At 39.3% G+C, this 17,458-nt stretch overlaps 1 pseudogene; it reads right to left on the reverse strand.

The window, feature by feature from the left end:
• Window positions 1-17,245, reverse strand: part of LOC122055189 — a 36,036-nt pseudogene extending 18,791 nt beyond the window's left edge.
• Between the last annotated feature and the right edge of the window lie 213 nt (window positions 17,246-17,458).

Genomic DNA, 17,458 nt, shown 5'->3' on the forward strand with positions numbered 1-17,458 from the left:
AGAGGGCGACTCATTGGAGCAAGACCAAGAAGAGGACTCCGAAGTTGAGAGATGCTCAACTTCTGAAGAAGAAGTCCAAGAAAAAGCTTCATCTTCGAGGGAATGCAATGAAGATGGCAAGGAGAGGGCATACTCCTTGTTCCATGTCCAAGATGAAGAAGTCTCCACCTCTAGGATTGAGGGGGAGCGATCTTCGGTGACACCGGATCAAGAAGAAGGAAAAGTCTCCACATCCGGGTCAAGAAAAGAAGAGGATGAAGTAGCTTCCACCTCCACAAGTCAAGTTGAAACTAATGGAGGAGCATCACTATCGGATCAAGAGGAAGCCTCTACATCCATATCACATGGAGGACCAAGTGCCACCCCTACACAAGAAGGTATAAATAGTTCAATTAATAATAAAAATCATATTATATGTTTTGAGTGTAGGGAGAATGGGCACTACAAGAGCAAGTGTCCCAACTTGGCCAAGAAGAAGGGCCAAGTGGCACCCAAGGGCAAGGAGAAGCCCAAGGAGACCATCCCCGGAACAAAGAAGAGCAAGGAGCACATTGTGTGTTTCTTGTGCCAACAAAGAGGGCATTACCGAAGTCAATACTCTAAGGGGAAGAAGGTGGTCAAGGCTCAAGGAGAAAGCTCAACTCAAGGGGGAGTATCCAAGGTAAAAAAGAAGGTAACTTTTATTGAGCCTACCCCTTTAAATCATGGTAAAAAGCATGCTAGTTCTAACTTATATCATTTCAATGCTATTTACCATGAAAATAGGAGACATGATAAAGTTAAGGAAAATCATGTAGCTTATCATGCTAAAACCTCTCAACCTAGGTTTAGAAAGGTAGATAGGAATTTAGGCAAGAACCCTAAGGATTCTAGGTATTTGCCTAAGAAGAAAAAAAATCAAGGTTTTAGTGAAAAACCTAAGGTTGAAGAATTATGGAAGGAAAATCAAGTATCGAGGTCAAGACTTGACAAATTAGAGAGGACTCTTAGAAAAATCACAAATATGGCACAAGGGTCCAAGAGTCAAAACCTAGGTCTAGAAGTATCAAAGTCATCCAATGGTCATAAGGGTTTGGGATACAAACCTAAAACCAAAAAGGATGTACCTACTTACCATAGAGTTCCATATAGTTATGGAACAAACCCTAGGTCTAGTGGGCAAACTAAAAATACTAGGGAGGTCATCCCTAAGAGCATTTTTGCAACAAATGTGACTAAGACTTCTAAGAAGTCTAAGAAAGTCACTAAGAAGGTCACAAGGGAAGAAATCCCCAGGGTTGACCTAGAAAAAGTGACCAAGACTTCTAAGAAGCCAAACAAAGTCACTAGGAAGGTATCTAGGGAAGTTATTGCTAGTGAATACCTAGAGCATCCAAGGAGCACCAATAGGTGTTGGGTTCCTAGGAGCATTTTTTCTACCCCATAGATAGGTTAGAGAGTGTCAACTCTAAGAAGAAGGGTAGTTAACCCAACTTTCAAGAAATTGACACTCAAGGAGCATTTTCAGGGTTATTATTAACTTTTGAAAATGAAATAGATTTATCATTTACTCTTTGGAGGAGTAAAATGTGCCTAATTCATGAGATATTGATTTTAATTTTAATTGGCACAATTTGGGAGAACATAAGAAATACCTGTTGGAGTGTATACTGAAAGCCTAAGCTTTGTAAACATTTATTATGAATAAAGAATCACATTTGGTCAAATTGTCTACATTTGTTTGTAGTTGTTCATATAATTTATATTGTAGATAACATAGTATGTGGTGTCACATGCAGAAGATGGTGTTATCAGTACCTTATAAATTATAAACAGTAGCTCACGACTAAAATGGAAAGGAACAAACCATTAGAAGGTCATAGTGTAATTAGGTATTAGTTTATCTTAACTATATAATTACACTAGTACACTCAGAGTGTATTGAGTAGGATCATTAGAGGTCGTTTCTTTTATACTGACTTTGTAAAGGAACAAAGACCTCAGTTATTATGGAAGTGTGTGCTCTTAATCCTAATATAATAACAAGCACATATATTTGATATTTATTTCTTTAATTTATCAATGGGTGAGATTTAGTTCGATGAATCAATAAACCCGATAAGTTGGGAAATGGTATCACTTATAGTGTGTGTTGTTGATTATAGAAGGAAACTGTGTCCTAGAGATACTAGGTTGATAATGTCCTCAAGAGGAGCTCATAAAGATTGTCATGTTAAATCCTGCAGGTGGACTTAGTCCGACATGATAATAAGGTTGAGTGGTACTACTCTTGGACTTAGATATTAATTAAATGAGTTGTCAGTAACTCACTTAATTAGTGGACATTCGATATCTTAAACACAGGGAGACTAACACACTCATAATAAGAAGGAGCCCAAAAATGTAATTTGGGATTGGTGCGGTAGTTCAATGATAGTTCTCTAGTGGAATGAATTATCATTGATAAAATTAAGTTGTGTGTTCGGGGCGAACACGGGATGCTTAATTTTATCAGGAGACCAAAACCAATTCCTCCTCTCGGTCCCTATCGTAGCCTCTTATTTATAGATTTCTATACCCACTTATACCCACCTTCTATACCCACCCAATAGGGGCCGACCAAGCTAGCTTGGGAACAAGCTAGGGTCGGCCTAGTTATAATATTGGGTGGCCGGCCCTAGCTTGAACCCAAGCTAGTAGGGCCGGCCAAAATAAATTAAAAAGAATTTCAATTTTAATTTTTATTATGTGGAAGAAATAATTTATTAAAGAGGATTTAAATTAAATTATCTCTCTTGTAAAATTTACAAAAGATTAAAGAAAGAGATTAGATCTCTTTCCTTATTTGTAGATTGGTGAGATATTTTATTTTCTCTTTAAAAATTATTCACATGTTGTAAAATTAAAATTATGGAAATTTCTTTTTATTAATCATGAAGAGATTTTTTGAAGAGAAATTTTATTTTTAAAATTTCCGAAAACAAATAAGGAAAGTTTTAATTGTTGATTAAAACTTGTCCAATTTGCTTCCCATTGATGTGGCCGGCCATCATTGATTAATTGGGGAAATATTATTTTATTTTTCTCAATTAAATCATGTCAAGGGAATTAAGGAAATTTTATTGTAATTAAATTTCCTAATTTGCCTAGGCCAAGGAATATAAAAGAAGGGGTGAGGGTGCCTTCACAAGATACAACATCTATTATTTTCTCTCCCTCTTTTGTTCCTTGGTGTGGCCGGCCATCTTCTTTTTCTCTTCCTATTGTGGTGGCCGAATCTCCTTCTTCCATTGGAGCTCTTGTGGTGGCCGGATACTACTCGGAGAAGAAGAAGAAGAAGGAGAGAAAGCTAGCATCTCGTGGAACTTGGTTAGTATTTTGGTTTTTCTCCTTGGTGAAGTTTTCCTTTGTGGCCGAACCTTGCTTGGAGGAGAAGAAGGTGGTTGGTGGTTTCTCATCTCGGAAGATCGTTGCCCACACAACGTCCGAGGTTAGAAGAGGAATACGGTAGAAGATCAAGAGGTTTTTTTCCTACAAGGTATAACTAGTAATTTTTCTTTCCGCATCATGCTAGTTATTTATGGAAATAATACCAAATACAAGAGGCTTACGTTCTAGAATTTCGAATATGTTTTTCGAAGTTGTGTTCTTTTGTTTTTTTCTTTTCCTTGTGATTTGATTATTCTCTTTGGTTAACCTAAAGTTATTTTAGGAAATTAAATATTATCTTTCTATAAAAGGTTTTGTCTAGTCGGTGGTGGTTGCTCCCATATCCAAGAAGGTCATGTGCCTCGCCACGTCAGTACTGGGAACCAATTATGGAAAATAATATTTAATGGAATTAATAACTTAAGGAGACTTGGGTCGAACGTGTTAAGTTCCGCAGGAGATTCAAGTCAAAACCTAAAAGAACAAATAGATTAAGTTTTGGATCAAACGCATTAAGTTCCGCAGGCGATCCAAAATTTAATTTAAAAGAACACATGGTAGCTAGGAAAAGGTTCAGACCTTTGTACAAAATTTTTGTACAGTGGAACCTATAGGTTTTTCGAGTAGCAACCAAAAATTGGTATCAGAGCTAGGGTTTTGCCTCTGTGTATTTGGTATTTAGTTTAATTATGCACATGTCATACATAATTTAGGCAGGTTAATAGTAGGATGTGCTAACTTTGTGGATGCAGGATCCAACTATTATGTCTTTTAGTTATTATGTGTGTGATTGGACCCTTGGACATGTCAAGGGCATTTATATGTGTGTGCATGATTGTATTAAAATACAGCAGGAGCTGTATTTAGTTTTATTAGGATTTTATTTTTGATCTAAATACATGTACATTCCTTTTATGGAATATAGGATCAAAAATGTAAAATTCTATTTATGTCGCAGATCGAATCTTGCAAAGCGTGGAACCTTCTAAGGACCAGAGGCGCAGCGGAACTAGGAGCAAGATGGATGCGACAGCTAGACCCGGTGGCGGTGGCCAAATATGGCAGCAGCTTGGGATGACAACACACGGAGGACAACTAGAGATAAAAGCCATAATAGTTGAAATTAGATTTTCTATTTATTGCTTTTATATTGTGCTGTGTGTGCATGTTAGTTTACAAGTAAAGTAGGCTAGCATAGTTAAAATTCCTCATTTATAAATAACTAAGTGGGAGAGAGATTTTTAAATAAATCCCATGGTCTCCATTACTGGTTTGTAAGTGATACAAACAAGCTTGCGCGTTGGCTCTGAGTGCCTTCCTCCATAACGGATGAGCTTGTTTGTGGATCACTAGAACAGACTTCCATTTTTGGATGACTATAGGAAATTAATTAAGAGCGTGTGATCTTCCCCAACGGAAGGGGCATAATCTTATTAATGCACTTAGTGTCAAGTAATGGTATACACTTAGACACATCTAATAGTATCCTCCCCAACGGAGTCACTACTATTATTTGTGTGACCAAATAATACCAACTATTAATTTTATTTGTCAAAAAGTAAGGTTGACAAGATAATAAAATTAATGGGTTAAAACCCTCCTTTTACAAATGTTGAATTTGTATACGTCCACACTAACGTGGCATACAAAATTCACGGTGTTATAAGGTGTTGGTTAATTTAAAATAGTATTGTTTGAGGAATCAATATTATTCTAAATTTAGAGTTCTGACCAAAAGTTATTTGTGATTCTTAGGATGACTTTCAACCCACTGTCCATCATACTTTAACAAAATAGACTTACTGGACCTAATTACATAGATTGGAAAAGAAACCTGGACATTGTTCTTACTGCTGAAAGCTATAAATTTGTACTGACTGAGCAGTGCCCTAATGCACCCACTGGTGAATCTACCCAAGAGGAGATTGAATATCATAAGAGATGGGTAAAGGCAGATGAGATGGCGCGGTGTTACATTTTGGCTTCAATGTCAAATGTATTGCAACATCAGCATCAAGATTTACCAACAGCTTATGATATTATGAACAATCTCAAGGAACTCTTTGGTCATCATGATAGGGCTTCTAGACAAGAAGCTATGAGAAAGATAATGACAGCCACCATGCAAGAGGGTACTCCTGTAAGGGATCATATCCTAAAGATGATGGCTTATCTGAACGAGATACAGATCCTTGGAGGAGAAATTGATGGGGAAACCCAGATCGATATGATACTCCAAACGCTACCTAGAAGTTTTGAGCAGTTCCGCCTGAACTATAATATGAATAAAAGGATTTATTCATTAGGGGAACTACTGAAGCAGAAGAAGGATTATTTCGTCACAATTCTCAAATTCACTTTCGAAAATGGTTCTACTTCTAAACCGAAGGAAAGAAGAAGAAGAAACAAGTCGGCTCAGCAAAGAAAGTGAATAAATCTCAGAGTACGGGATTTAAAGCTGGAGTGAAGAAGCCGAAGGGAAAGTGCTTCATCTGCAAGCAGGCAGGACATTGGAAGGCGGACTGTCCTCGTAGGAACCAAAACAAAGGTATATCTCATGCTCTAGTTATTGAAACATGTTTAGCGGTGTTATCTACCAGCACCTGGTGTGTAGATACGGGAGCCACTGATCATGTCTGTAATTCCTTGCAGGGGTTCCAGGAAACCCGACGACTATCTGAAGGGGAGATTACCGTCTACATGGGCAATGCTACTAAGGTGGCAGCTGTTGCAGTGGGAGACGTCTACTTATCTTTTAGTAGAAATTAACATTTGGTTTTAAGAAATTGTCTTTATGTACCCAGTTTTAGAAAGAATTTAATTCCAGTTTCTAAACTGTTTTTAGATGGATATTCAGTTTCTTTCAGTAACGATGTAGTTATTAAAAGAAATAAAGTGATTATCTGTTCTGGTGCATTAGTTGGCAATTTGTATACATTAAATCTAATTTCTTCCACAAAGCAAAACATGGAAATTTATAACTCATCTTCTAATTCTAATAAGAGAAAAGAACCTTCGGAAATGAACCAAGCATATCTTTGGCATCTAAGGCTTGGTCACATTAACTTAAGTAGGATTCAGAGGCTTATAGCCAATGGACTTTTGAGTTCATTAGAGTTGGAAAATTTTCCAACTTGTGAATCCTGCTTAGAAGGTAAAATGACCAAAAGGCCGTTCAAGGCCAAGGGGTATAGAGCCAAAGAAGTGTTAGAATTGGTTCACTCTGATTTGTGTGGTCCTATGTCTGTCCAGGCAAGAGGAGGTTTTGAATATTTTGTCTCTTTCATAGACGATTATTCAAGATATGGATACATTTACCTAATGCGCCGCAAGTCCGAGTGCTTTGATAAGTTCAAAGAATACAAGGCTGATGTGGAGAAACGACTAGGTAAAAGTATCAAGACACTACGGTCTGATCATGGTGGCGAATACCTCTTAGGAGAGTTTAGGAATTACTTATCAGAGGCCGGGATTCAATCCCAATTGTCTGCACCTGGAACACCCCAACAGAATGGTGTAGCAGAACGAAGGAATAGGACTCTTATGGAGATGGTTAGATCAATGATGAGTTATTCAGAATTACCAAATTCGTTTTGGGGATATGCTCTGGAAACAGCAGTATACGTTCTGAACTTAGTACCTTCTAAATCAGTTTCTTCTACTCCCATAGAATTGTGGAATGGGCGAAAACCCAGTCTAAGACATATTCGGATTTGGGGTAGTCCAACACATGTGTTGAAACCAGATGCTGATAAGTTAGAATCCCGTACAGAAGTTCGCGTGTTTGTAGGATATCCCAAAGGAATGAAAGGTGGTTTATTTTATAGTCCTAAAGACCAGAAGGTCATTGTTAGCACCAATGCCCAGTTTTTAGAAGAAGACTATATAATGGATCACAAGCCCAGTAGCAAAGTTGTTTTGGAAGAACTTAGAGAGGACATGTCTACTTCAGTACCAACAGTACAAGATGAAGTACCACAAGAGACTGCGACACGTGTCACACATGATACACAACCACAGACAGTTCCTCGTCGTAGTGGGAGGGTTGTAAGGCAGCCTGAAAGATTCATGTTTTTGGGAGAGTCTTCGGACTTGATCCCGGGTAAACATGAACCTGATCCACGAACATATGACGAAGCACTCCAAGATATAGATGCAGCATCTTGGCAAAAGGCAATGAATTCTGAAATAGAGTCTATGCACTCTAATAAGGTCTGGGAGCTTGTAGAACCACCTGATGGTATAAAAGCCGTTGGATGCAAGTGGATCTACAAAAGGAAAAGGAGAGACGGGAAGGTAGAAACCTTCAAAGCTAGGCTTGTTGCGAAGGGTACACTCGAAAGAGGGAATCGATTATGAGGAAACCTTTTCACCGGAGCCATGCTTAAGTCTATCCGGATACTCTTATCCATTCGCTCATATGGATTATGAGATTTGGCAAATGGATGTCAAGACAGATTTCCTTAATGGAAGTCTTGAAGAGAACATCCATATGAAGCAACCAGAAGGGTTCATTGAAAAAGGCAAAGAGCATCTAGTGTGCAAGCTCAATCGGTCCATTTATGGACTAAAGCAAGCTTCAAGATCTTGGAACATCCGGTTTAATGAAGTAATCCAGTCATATGGATTTATTCAAAGTCCGGATGAGTCTTGTGTATATAAGAAGTGTAACGGAAACGTGGTGGTATTTCTTGTACTATACGTAGATGATATTTTGCTAATTGGCAACAATGTCAAGGTATTATCAGACGTAAGGGTATGGTTATCCAAACAATTTGATATGAAGGACTTAGGAGATTGTGCACACATTCTTGGGATCAAAGTTATAAGGGATCGTAAGAAAAGAATGTTGTGTCTGTCCCAAGCTTCATATATAGATACAATCCTTGCTCGTTTTAGCATGCAGGATTCCAAGAAAGGTTTCTTACCTTTTAGACATGGAGTAGCTCTATCTAAAGAGATGTCTCCAAAGACATCGAAAGAGATAGATAACATGAAAGCAGTTCCTATGTCGTAGGAAGCCTAATGTATGCAATGCTATGTACGAGACACGATATCTTTTGTTGTGGGCATGGTCAGCAGATATCGGAGTAACCTGGACAAGGACATTGGATGCGGTAAAGCATATATTAAAGTACACGAGAAGGACTAGAGATTATATGCTAGTTTACCAAGCGAACGATCTGCTTCCTGTGGGTTACACAGATTTCAATTCCATATAATCTACGTCACATCAGCTATGTGTTTACTTTAGGAGGTGGAGCCATTTCATGGAGGTGTTTAAGCAATGCGTTTGGACTCAACCATGGAAGCTGAGTATGTAGCCTCTGAGGCGGCTAAAGAAGCGGTATGGCTCAGAACTTTCTAATGGACTTAGATGTGATTCCTGGTTTGCCCAAAATCATCACAATTTATTGTGATAATAGCGGTGCAGTTGCAAACTCGAAGGAACTACGAGCTCATAAGGCAAGTAAACATATAGAGCACAAGTACCACCTGATACGAGATATCGTGAAGCGCGGAGAAGTTGTCATCGCCAAGATTGCATCAGCGGATAACCTGGCAGATCCTTTCACTAAGGCCCTTCCGGCGAAAGCTTTCGATCGGCATGTGGAGGGAATGGGAATCAGATGTATGGTAGAAGATATGGCAGCTTAGTCATTAGTATAAGTGGGAGATTGTTGGAGTGTATACTGAAAGCCTAAGCTTTGTAAACATTCATTATGAATAAAGAATCACATTTGGTCAAATTGTCTACATTTGTTTGTAGTTGTTCATATACTTTATATTGTAGATAATATAGTATGTGGTGTCACATGCAGAAGATGATGTTATCAGTACCTTATAAATTATAAACAGTAGCTCACGACTAAAATGGAAAGGAACAAACCATTAGAAGGTCGTAGTGTAATTAGGTATTAGTTTATCTTGACTATATAATTACACTAGTACACTCAGAGTGTATTGAGTAGGACCATTAGAGGTCGTTTCTTTTATACTGACTTTGTAAATGAACAAAGACCTTAGTTATTATGGAAGTGTGTGCTCTTAATCCTAATATAATAACAAGCACATATATTTGATATTTATTTCTTTAATTTATCAATGGGTGAGATTTAGTTCGATGAATCAATAAACCCGATAAGTTGGGAAATGGTATCACTTATAGTGTGTGTTGTTGATTATAGAAGGAAACTGTGTCCTAGAGATACTAGGTTGATAATGTCCTCAAGAGGAGCTCATAAAGATTGTCATGTTAAACCCTGCAGGTGGACTTAGTCCGACATGATAATAAGGTTGAGTGGTACTACTCTTGGACTTAGATATTAATTAAATGAGTTGTCAGTAACTCACTTAATTAGTGGGCATTCGATATCTTAAACACAGGGAGACTAACACACTCATAATAAGTAGGAGCCCAAAAATGTAATTTGGGATTGGTGCGGTAGTTCAATGATAGTTCTCTAGTGGAATGAATTATCATTGATAAAACTAAGTTGTGTGTTCGGAGCGAACACAGGATGCTTAATTTTATCGGGAGACCAAAACCAATTCCTCCTCTCGGTCCCTATCGTAGCCTCTTATTTATAGAGTTCTATACCCACCTATACTCACCTTCTATACCCACCCAATAGGGGCCGGCCAAGCTAGCTTGGGAACAAGCTAGGGCCAGCCTAGGTATAATATTGGGTGGCCGGCCCTAGCTTGAACCCAAGCTAGTAGGGCCGGCCAAAATAAATTAAAAAGAATTTCAATTTTAATTTTTATTATGTGGAAGAAATAATTTATTAAAGAGGATTTAAATTAAATTATCTCCCTTGTAAAATTTACAAAAGATTAAAGAAAGAGATTAGATCTCTTTCCTTATTTGTAGATTGGTGAGATATTTTATTTTCTCTTTAAAAATTATTCACATGTTGTAAAATTAAAATTATGGAAATTTCTTTTTATTAATCATGAAGAGATTTTTTGAAGAGAAATTTTATTTTTAAAATTTCCGGAAACAAATAAGGAAAGTTTTAATTGTTGATTAAAACTTGTCCAATTTGCTTCCCATTGATGTGGCCGGCCATCATTGATTAATTGGGGAAATATTATTTTATTTTTCTCAATTAAATCATGTCAAGGGAATTAAGGAAATTTTATTGTAATTAAATTTCCTAATTTGCCTAGGCCAAGGAATATAAAAGAAGGGGTGAGGGTGCCTTCACAAGATACAACATCTATTATTTTCTCTCCCTCTTTTGTTCCTTGGTGTGGCCGGCCATCTTCTTTTTCTCTTCCTCTTGTGGTGGCCGAATCTCCTTCTTCCATTGGAGCTCTTGTGGTGGCCGGATACTACTCGGAGAAGAAGAAGAAGAAGGAGAGAAAGCTAGCATCTCTTGGAACTTGGTTAGTATTTTGGTTTTTCTCCTTGGTGAAGTTTTCCTTTGTGGCCGAACCTTGCTTGGAGGAGAAGAAGGTGGTTGGTGGTTTCTCATCTCGGAAGATCGTTGCCCACACAACGTCCGAGGTTAGAAGAGGAATACGGTAGAAGATCAAGAGGTTTTTTTTCTACAAGGTATAACTAGTAATTTTTCTTTCCGCATCATGCTAGTTATTTATGGAAATAATACCAAATACAAGAGGCTTACGTTCTAGAATTTCGAATATGTTTTTCGAAGTTGTGTTCTTTTGTTTTTTTCTTTTCCTTGTGATTTGATTATTCTCTTTGGTTAACCTAAAGTTATTTTAGGAAATTAAATATTATCTTTCTATAAAAGGTTTTGTCTAGTCGGTGGTGGTTGCTCCCATATCCAAGAAGGCCATGTGCCTCGCCACGTCAGTACTGGGAACCAATTATGAAAAATAATATTTAATGGAATTAATAACTTAAGGAGACTTGGGTCGAACGTGTTAAGTTCCGCAGGAGATCCAAGTCAAAACCTAAAAGAACAAATAGATTAAGTTTTGGATCAAACGTGTTAAGTTCCGCAGGCGAACCAAAATTTAATTTAAAAGAACACATGGTAGCTAGGAAAAGGTTCAGACCTTTGTACAAAATTTTTGTACAGTGGAACCTATAGGTTTTCCGAGTAGCAACCAACAATACCAAGTTGGGACTTTGGTATTTTCGTAGTAATTTAAAGACAAATCTAAGCCTTTATTTAAAGGGCTACTCTTGTGGAAAAATGAAATATACCAACACTTGAGGAATATGCTTAATTTCAATTGGCATAAATTAATCAAGAGAATTAGAACTGCCAATTTAGGTTTTGGCACTTTCTTGAAGCACTTTGGGCAATCTAGGGTTTAAGTTTTAGGATTAGCTAAGGTTAAGGATACTTAGATAGATAATCTAGGTATATTTTATTTATGCTAAACCTTGCCATGATTGCTTGCCCATTATATGCCATGACATCATGGTTTATTGTTGCACTCATGCCTTATTATGAAAACACAAAAATACCATGTCATGACATACATACATCATGTAGTTATAGAAAATTTTCTTTTGAAAATTAATTCTTTTTAATGTATGCCATAACATTATCATGCATTATGTTTATTTCCATAAAATTAAGGACAAATGACATTTATTAACAAGTGGTACAAGTGTATCAACAAGTGACATCCTAGGTGGATGTTCAATATCCATAAAATGCCTAGATAGATATGCATGATCCCTAAATTAGGGCAAAACCAAATTTTACATCTCACAAAGACCTATAAGATGACTTGTATGTGGTTTGTGCACATTAGATACAAATGAGATGTTAGGATGATGAACAAAACTCAACATGCTGATTTAGTGCATTTCCTTGAGTTTTAAGTTCATCAAAACACATAGTTATGTGTTTTCCCATCATTGGGAAAGCTAATGTACAAGTCATGTGCATTAAGCCCAAGGAACATGGTGGGATATTGGTTTTGAAAATGTTTTTAAAATGCTTTTGGAAAACCTTGGTGAAGGCTATCTTTTGATAGTAATCACCATTGAATACTTAGACACAAACTTGAAGAAAACACTAAAGTTTATGCAAGTTTTCAAGTTTGTGTCAATCTTTGAAAATATGATGTATTTTCATAGAAAACTATTTTTCCATGATAAAGTATGCCCTAAATAATGTATACACAAATTTTCACGATTTTTGGAATTTTGTAGAATTTTCTAGGGGTTTCTGAATTGGCTGAAATTGAATTTCAGTAATTTCAGGTCTTCAATCGATCAGTGGATCGATTGGAGTACCTCAATCGATCAGCCAATCGATTGAGAAGACATTTCTCACAAGAAGAAGCTCGCTGGATCGATCAGCCGATTGATCCAAGAAGACTGAATCGATCAGTGGATCGATTCAGCAGGGTTCAATCGATTAGAACCCAACTCCAATCGATTGAAGATGCTGATTTTGGCTGGGAAAGCTTATTTTCAGCATTTTGAATCTATTTTATTCTAGGTAACCATTCCTAACCCCTCAAAATACATTTGTATACATAAAAAGGGTGTTTTCATGTTGAAAACAAGGATGGATTGGTTAAGGGAGACTAAGTTGAAGTTTAGGTTGAGGTTTGCTTCAAATTTTAAACATTTGAACCTTTAAACTTCTAAATTTGGGTTTCCTAAAGGTTTAGGGATTCCAAGTCATTGTTGGTGCAATGACAGAAGGTACGACCATGTCTTTAGGGGGAGGTATTCTTTAAAGACATGAAAACTATTTTTCATGAACCTTGGAAGGTGGTTAACCTTCTTTTAAGAACATACTCAAGGATTGAGCGTTTGAACTTTAATGGGGAGTGGATATCCTCATTGTTCAAGTGGTTCAAGTTGGTATATGCTCATGAATGAGCATTCGATACAAATGAGGAGTATGAGACCTTCATTTGGGTTATTGGACCTTGTTAATGCTCAAGGTTGAGCATTGAATTACAATGGAGAGTGGATATCTTCATTGTTTAAGTTGTAAATGCTCAAGGTTGGGCATTTGTCTACATTGGGGGAGAATGCAGGGTTGAGAATGAAGGGTATGGGACCTTCATTATCGTGTTGATCACAACGAGTGAAGTTGTAAACAACGATGAGCAACTCTTCAGGGGGAGAGTCTCAAAGGGGAGAGTTGTCAACAAGTGAATTTCTTGATGTGTGCCAATAGGGGGAGAATGTAGGGTTTAAGTTAGACCTTCATTATCTAAGAGGGAGTCTGCCTTCTTAAAGGGAGAATGTAGGTTGTAACTTACGCTCTCTTTACCTAGTGGCATGAGAAAGAAGTTTGAGGCTATAGGGCTAAGAGGGAGTCTGCCTTCTTAGAGGGAGAATGTAGGTTGTAACTTACGCTCTCATTACCTAGTGGCATGAGAAAGAAGTTTGAGACTATGGGACTAGCCTAACTTAAAGGTATTGTCAAATATCAAAAAGGGGGAGATTGTTGGAGCAATATCTCTTAGGTCAAGGTTGACCTGGTTAACCAAGCTTGAGTCTTGGTCATGGTTTCGATGTTTGCCAATACATGCAGACGACACATGAACAATGCAGGTGCAGTTGTTCATGTAGGGAGATTGTTGGTGCAATTCTCCTCTGATCATGTTGGTTGAAGAAGAGTCAAGTAGGTCAAGGTTGACTAGATACTTGACTGGGAAGTCCTAACTGGGATGTTAGGCAGAAGGAAAGTCCTAGTGAGTGAAGCTAGGCAGATGGAAGTCTTGGTGAGTGAAGCCAGGCAGAAGGAAAGACCTAGTGAGTGAAGCTAGACAGAAGGAAAATCCTAGTGAGTGAAACTAGGTGAAAGACCTGGTGAGTGAAGCCAGGCAGAAGGAAAGTCTTAGTGAGTGAAGCTAGGCAGATGGAAGTCCTAGTGAGTGAAGCTAGGCAGAAGGGAAGTCCTGGTGAGTGAAGCCAGGCACAGAGAAATCTAGATGGGTCAAGGTTGACCGGACACTTAGTGAAGGAGTCCTAGCAGGTCAAGGGTGACCGGATGCTAGGCATGATAAACCAACAGGTCATGGATTGACCGGATGTTGGTTTGGGGGCTTGGGACTTGATTTTGGGCAAAAACCAACAGCTGGATCGATCAACCGATCGATTGGCTGGAGCCCAATCGATCGGCCGATCGATTGGGGAGTCCCTACGAGAAGCCTTCGTCCCAATCGATCAGCGGATTGATTGGGAGGCAGTCGCGAGCGCACAAAAGCCTGCTGGATCGATCAGTGGATCGATCTAGACGCCCCAATTGATCAGTGGATCGATTGGGAAGCTGCGATTTGTCGCGATAAGCCTTAGATTGATCCGTTGATTGATCCAGGCACTTCCTGAGAGCACAGAGGTGCTTTGGATCGATCAGTCGATCGATCCAAAGCCTCCCCGATCGATTGGGAGCAATTTAATCGATTGAGATCCGACCGTTGGCGCAGATAAAGGCTGCAGGCGTGCGATTCCTTCAATAGAACTCTTGGCCATTTCTTCCGATCTTCACCAGCGATCACAGAGCTTCTCCACCGGGTTCTCACCGCCAGTTTTTGAAGGTTCTTGGAGGTCTTCCAAGTCAAGAGGTGGATCTATAGCTGAAGAAGAAAGTTAGGGTTAGGGTTTTCAGTTGTAAAAACCTGTAAGCTATTGCTTGTATTTGTTTTCCTTTCTTTCTTCTTGTCCTGTGAGCTTGTAGGGCTTCTCCGCCTTCGGTAGTTACCGAAAAGGAGTGATTTAATTTCTTAGTGGAGGGTGCGTGAGTAGGTGTGGATCCTTGGACTAGTCACCTCTTGTGAGGTGAATACCAAGTAAACCCTCCTTGTTAGCATTGTGTAGTTTGTCTCTGTATTTTCCGCTGCGTATTTCTGAAGAAACACGCTATAACGAGCACCTAGCACGCGATGAACTATTCACCCCCCCTCTAGCTACTTTTCGGTCCCAATAGAGTTGGGTTGGAAATTTTGGACTTGAGTTTGAGTCAAGTTCAGGCTGGTCAATCAATCGGGCGATCGATTGAACCAGGGTCCAATCGATCAGTGGATCGATTGGAGTGTGCTGTGAATGAAGGAATTACCCAATCGATTGGTCGATCGATTGGGACCATAATTCGTGAGCACAGAGGCCTTCCCAATTGATCGGGCGATCGATTGGGAGCTGCCGATCGATCAACCGATCGATTGGGTAGGGGAGTTCTCGCACGATCGCGAGAACACAAAAAGCTTCTGAATCGATCCACCGATCGATTTAGATGTTTCCAATCGATCGGTCGATCGATTGGGATTCGATCGTTCGGCAGGATGCAGGTGATGGATGGCTGCGATGGAGCGGTGCTGACGTGGCAATCGATTGGGAATGGATTGGATCGATTGGGAGCACTGTTTAAAGCCTTGGCGGAATGTTTTCTCCGCAGAACTTTGTGTTCTTCTCCTGCGATTTTCTGCGATTTTCACCAGCGATCTCCTCCGAGATTCTTGCCAGTTCTTGATGGTTCTTGGAGTGCATCTCCAAGATTCAAGAGGCAACAACAACAAGCAACAAGTAAGCAAGAAGAATGGTGTATTTCAGTTGTATTCTTGTATTTTCTTCTTGTGTGAGTGTTGTAGTGTTGTGTGTGTTTGTATAAGGCTTCTCCGCCTCCGGCTGTGACCGAGAAGGAGTATTTCATAGTGGAGGAGTGAGTCGGTGTGTGAATCCTTGGATTAGTCACCTCTTCTTGAGTTGGACACCAAGTAAACCCTAGGTGTTAGCATTGTGAGTGTTTGTCTTCGAGTTTTCCGCTGCACAACAACAAGACGAAGCAAACCGACGCAAGCGCGACGAAACGCTATTCACCTCCCCTCTAGTGGGTACAAAGGTCCCAACAGTTATGACCGAGCCAAGTTCAAAGTTTAAATGGCTCGATCGATTTAAAATGAATTAGGATATTTTTGAGGAAAACTTCTATTTCATTTCCCCCCTTTTCTCCCTAAGCATGCTACACCTTCACCATGTCATATGTCACCCCTTCTCCCATCCTTTTTTTCTCTTCCTCTTCTTCCCAATTTTGTTTTAATTTCTCATTATCTTCTCAAACGACAATAAACTTGTAGTTTTTTCTTCTTCTCTTCTCCATCACAAAAGCTCTCTTTTCTTCTCCCTTCTCTTCTCCAGCAAGTAAGAAATACAACATCAGATGCATCACTCTTCTAGTAACAAGAGCAACACTTAGCTCTCACTTCTTCTTCTTCTCATGTTTTTATGGTTTTATTGGCACTACAAGAATAAGCCTATTTTGCTTAGCCTTATTCTATTTGTGTCATTGCCGAGCTCATTGAAACTAGTCGAGGTTGTTGGTGTTGGTCTGAGTCGGCTGACTGGAGAGGGTTGAGTTGCCTGAAACACAAAAGCTAAACACCTTCTCGATCTTTCACTTAGGTTAGCAGCAATAACAAATAAAATAGAACCAATAAGAAACTAAGGAAAAGAGGCACCAGAATTTACTTGGTTACAACCTGAGTGGTTGTTAATCCAAGCCAAATAAAAGCTCTTAAGAATCTCCTTCGGTGAAGGTGGAGAAGCCTTTTACACTCGTTAACAGCTCAGACTATTGCTAGGAAATTAATTCAAAAGTTGTTACATATTTTCTAAGTCCAGGGGTCTTTTTATATCCCATGGAAAAACTTATCCTCAGGCTGAAGGCGCCTTCCATAGGGTTGGAAGGTGCCTCCAGTGAGGCAAAGGATAAAACTTTATCCTTTTCGCCAACGACCAGATTGCCTGGTCGAATGTGCCTTCCATAGCCATGGAAAGTGCTTTCCATCGCTGGTTGAAGGTGCCTTCAGCCATTGAAGACACCTTCTGCCTGAAGGTTGCGGAGGCATCTTCAACTCCTGTTGAAGGCACCTCTAGCAGCTCCATAGCTCCACTCTAGTTCTTTCACTGCTCCGATCGCTTGGCTGATTTCGGCCAATCGAAATAAAGCTCACCCGAACCTAATTTCGGCCTTCTCCTCAAGCAGTCTTTCGCTCTGACTTCTCATCCCTCGAATGTCATGCACGTCCTTCTCGTCCACCGTCATACTCTTCCGTAGTGTCTCGCCCCTCGGATGCACTGAGCCCGTTGGCTCTCTCC

The sequence above is a fragment of the Zingiber officinale genome, chromosome 3B, assembly GCF_018446385.1.
Source record: "Zingiber officinale cultivar Zhangliang chromosome 3B, Zo_v1.1, whole genome shotgun sequence".
Classification (NCBI taxonomy): domain Eukaryota; kingdom Viridiplantae; phylum Streptophyta; class Magnoliopsida; order Zingiberales; family Zingiberaceae; genus Zingiber; species Zingiber officinale.